The sequence below is a fragment of the Dendrobium catenatum genome, unplaced genomic scaffold (genome assembly GCF_001605985.2).
Source record: "Dendrobium catenatum unplaced genomic scaffold, ASM160598v2 fragScaff_scaffold_133, whole genome shotgun sequence".
In the NCBI taxonomy this organism is placed as follows: Eukaryota; Viridiplantae; Streptophyta; class Magnoliopsida; order Asparagales; family Orchidaceae; genus Dendrobium; species Dendrobium catenatum.
In genome coordinates this window covers 387838-392810 of record NW_021318595.1, presented here as the reverse complement: position 1 = coordinate 392810, position 4973 = coordinate 387838, and positions in this window count along the sequence as shown.

Here is a 4973-nt window from a genome sequence, read left to right as displayed (position 1 = left end):
CTAGGTACAAATATGCTCTTCCTTAAAAAAAAAAAAAAATCCACTGCCAAACATCTTACCACTAAACCTCTTCCTATTAGCAGTCCACCACTGCTAGCCATCATATCATTTTCTATCAGATGAGCACTTAGAAATATGACATGGTATTTGTGTCTATCTCAAACTATCTCAAAGTCTTTTAAAAAAACACTTCTTTATATGAATACTTATCAAATGTGGATCATATCTAGCTAAGCAATGAACTATACCTCATACTACATAACTGTTTGCTCCCTTGAACCAATCTCAGAAAAGACTCCTACATCTACTATCATGCAGAAGGTGGTACAAATCAGGCTCTAAATAGACATGAAAACTCCTCCCAACTAATAAAAAAATTCAATCTCCTCTGAAATATTTTCTCCTGCTGGCCCATCCACCAGAGCTCTGCTACTACCCCATCTAATAAAATACTATTAATAATATCTTGCTCTTAGGAGAACATTGCATACTGTCAAATGTCTTCTCATGCATCCAAAACAAGTCCCTAATTGCGGTAGGCTCAATAATACCCTCAAACCTTAAAGGCTTCAATATCAGAAATATTTACATATATCTGTCTATCTCATTGGATCTCATAATAAAATCCATGTTTTATGCCTCAACCATCATTTATGCTTTCAAAGTAGCAACTTTTGAAACTGTATCAGAACCAACTATCAGAGCCATACTATGTACATGAGTTACGTGACTAGCACTGTGTCTATCATTTTAGGTCTATCATATTTATACTCACACAGAATATATAATTAACATGCATGTACAAAAAAATAAATAATAATGAACACTCAAACAGATTCAAAACTATCCCACTAGACTTATAGATCAATTTATATAGCTCTTCCTTACGATTTAATTTCAAAACTATTGCCTCGATATCAAAAAAGCTTATCACAACCTAATCCAACCAAGATAAGTCCTATCATGTTGAGTTGTGATAGGAAAAACCCAATATCTAATTTTAAAATATTGTATATTCTTTTTCAAATTTTGTTTTAAATAAACTACATACTACAAGGCTAATAAAATATTCAGAGTATAATAACTAAACTCATTCACAATATTTCTTTCATTTTATTAAAATATATCTATGATACAGTACATAACTATTAAACAGAAACTAAAGAGTTGAATAATAAACTAGTCATGATTGTACAAAAAATTAAAATAGAAAAATATCTATAAATTTAGATATGATCCTGAACTACTGATCAACTAGCTCCTTCCCTTTCCAAGATCCTAAAAATTAGAAGTAAAATTACAGTAAGCTACAACGGCTTAGCATGCCACACAAATTGATCTAAATTTAAAAAAAAAACTTTATTAAATATTTTTACTGAATATTTAAAAATGATCTAACAAATTATAATACTAAGAAAGGTAATAAGAACATAGCAGTTATCAAAATATTTGAATAATAATACTAGATAAAATATTATATAACGGTTCATATAAAAAATCAGATCATATCACATATCCCAGTCTCAAATAGAATCTTAAAGAATTATAACTCCTTATGACTCCCTTTTATGCTTATATCATCAGAACATGCCTATAGATACTAGAACATGACTTATAGCCACCAAAATATAACTTTACAGCCACAAGAGCATGCCTTATAGGCACTACAATATTCCTTAATACTGGCAAAATTTCAAAAGATTCTTTCGCCACCCTTATGTCTCCCAACATATATTTTTTAATTATATAATCATATATTTCATCATATTATAACAATTAAAGCATAATTTAATACATGTCATAATTACACATGCTTCTATAATAATAGGCAACATAATTTCTACTAAACACAATTTCACAATTTTAAACTATAACTAACTTATTGAGGATTGTTTAAAACTTTATTTTAAGACATTTATTGTGCTACAACACTATTTTTAATGTATGGGTTATGTTTTATTTTATAAAAACTACATAATTTCCAAAATACCTAATATTCAAAAATATTCAAAATATTCATAATCTTAATCTCTATAACATTAAAAATTTACTTGGTGAAAATTTATTGGTGTAAAGGTATTTGCATTTTTTGCTAATAGAAATATGTTCAATCAAGAATTAAAAAAAAATCATATTTTTGAAAATAAGATTGACAAAATGTGACCTGTCTAGATCTGGATAACTTTTCTAACTAGCCCGATTGCAAAAATTTTTAGAATTGGCTCAAAATTGCTTTTTCGACACTATTTTTCATAGTATGAATTATTTTTTATTTAACAAACACCACAAAATATAAAATCATCAAGGAAAATTTTATAAAATTTTCAAAATGTGCATAATCTTAGTATCTATAACATATAAAATGTGCGTGATAAAAATTTTATGAAGACTAAATTATTATCATTTTTTAATAAAAATATTAATTTTATCATAAAAGTATCATTATAAAATTCACTTTGTCTTCATCAGCAGGGTTTTCAAAATCGGGTCACGGGTCGGGTTCGAATCCAACCCGAAACTACCTCTTTGAGAAGAAAGAAGCAATGAGCGACGTGGTTTAAAGAAGAGAAAAGAGGTGATTACGCGTCAGGTGGTGCGGTCGTGTGCGGGAGATGATTAGATTAGTGGAACAGGAAAGCGGAAAACGCGTGAAAGAAAAATAAATAATCGTTTGTGTGTGAGACGCGGGTCAAAATTGGATTTCTGGATTGACCCGAACTTGACCAAGAATTCAAAACGGGTCGAAAGGCAGGACCTGAATCTTACCCGTTTGATAGCTCCAGAAAAATCATCTTAAATTAAAAAGATGTGAACCCGCTTTCACGAACTTAAGAGTTCCCTTTAATTTTTCCAAAGGTAGATTGAGTTTAATATTTAACCAGATTTCCCCCTGTTAGTAATATCAGGGTTTATTTAGATCTGGGTTCTACTTCCTATGAGTGCAAGCCCTCATAGTTAATTACCCCTTCTAACGCATTAGAAGAGCACTCTCGATTAAGGATGAAATACACTTAGCTTCATACAAGAAGTGTGAGAATGTGCAATAGATATTTAAATTTAGTTATGGGGGGATGAAGATACACCCGATCAAGATCCCATGGTTCCGTCATCCCGGGTATATTATGGATTCAGTCTACCAAAACTAACAATCATTGATTGTAGTGTCCAGGGAATCTGATTAGCAGCCATGGGTTGCCTCCTCTCAGGGATCCCGAGTAGACTGAAGTGGACATGTGTGAATTTTAATTTAGTTAGTTTGGGTTGGAGATTATGACTTCCTTAGAAGTTGCCCATTAGTTTGTTTAATTTGGGGCTTACGGCTCCAATTAGGAGTTACCCGTTAATTTGTTTAGTTTGAGGCTTATGGCTCCAATTAGGAGTTGCGCGTTAATTTGTTTAGTTTGGGGCTTACGGCTCCAATTAGGAGTTGCCCGTGTGATTTATTTAGTTTGGGGCTTACGGCTCCAATTAGGAGTTGCCGGCATTATTAGATTTGGGTAGGGGCTTATGACTTCTTTAGAAATTGCCCTAGTAGTGGGACTTATGGCATCTTTTAAAGGTGTCCCGAAGAATTTTTGGTTGTGTAGGTCTTATGGCTTCCTTAGAAGTTGCCTAGTGATGGATCTTACGACCTAGCCCTATAAACTATATGGCCCAAAGGAATTTGAGTTTTGGGTTATAAGGTCGTTCGTTTAGAACTTCCCTAACACACGGGTCTTACTGCTTCACTTAGAAGTAGCCCAAATAACGGGTCTTACAACTAGCCCTATAGACTAAGATGCCCAAAGGGATTTGAATTTTAGATTTAGGGACGTTCACTTAGAAGTTCTTTAATACACGGGTTTTACTGCTTCACTTAGAAGTAGCCCAAATGACGGGTCTTACAACTTAGTTTTATAGACTAAGATGCCCAATTAAGGGATTTGAGTTTTGGTTTTAGGGTCGTTCATTTAGAAGTTCCCTAACAAGTGGGTCTTACTGTTTCGCTTAGAAGTAGCCTAAGTGGCGGGTCTTGCAACTTAGTCCAATAAACTAAGATGCCAAATGAGGGGTCTAGGATAAAGTTACTTCCTAGATATTGCCCCTAAAGATTGGACTTACGGCTTTCATTGAAAGTAGCCAATTGGATATTTTAGGAATTTTAATAGATTTGCTCAATATATATGTCTCCCCTTTTTTTTATAAAAAAAAATTCATTTGATCTGTCCATTTTGACTGATTAGAGTTTTAATGTTTGTTAATGTTTTGATTTTAATCATTATCCATCAAAGGTAACTATCCCGTGTTTGCATTTGTCTTGAAGTAAAGCTTGTATATAATGCTATATTTCATACTATTCCCTTTATTGTGGATTTCTATAACATCAAATTTTTTTTTTAAAGGATGTATTTTCCAGCTATGAGAGCCTTATTGAAAGACAATAATTGGTTATCCATTAATTGAATTATAGTATGACTTCAAAGATTTTTTTTTTAAACAATCAATTAATTTATCAGTTAATTAATTGAGCAATCTAAATTTTCCAATAAAAAAATCTGCTCAAGTCTAGAATTTTTGAGAAAATTTTGGCAGCCTTCCGGCGTCCCCTCCCTGGCGCCGGGAGGTAAGGAGTGGCTCGAATCGACCGGAGTGAATCAACGGCGGGGAGATTTGGTCTTCAGAAGCTCCACTTGACGATGATTGGTTTCAAATAATTTAATGTCGGTTGCTTGTCAAAATTTTGACTAAGTCCCGAAAATTTGAGGAAATTTTGACAGCCTTCCGGAGTCCCCTCCCCGATGCCGGGAGGTAAGGAGGGCATTTGCCCTTTCAAGTCCGCCCGACCGGAGCGGATCGATGGCCGAGGGCTTCGGGGCGTTGTCGGGCCCTGGAATAGGTCTTTAGAAGCTCGAATTGATGACGATTTGTAGTGACTGTTGATGATCATTTGCTTGTTGGTTGTCGATGCGTAATTGATGATCCACTCATCTCTC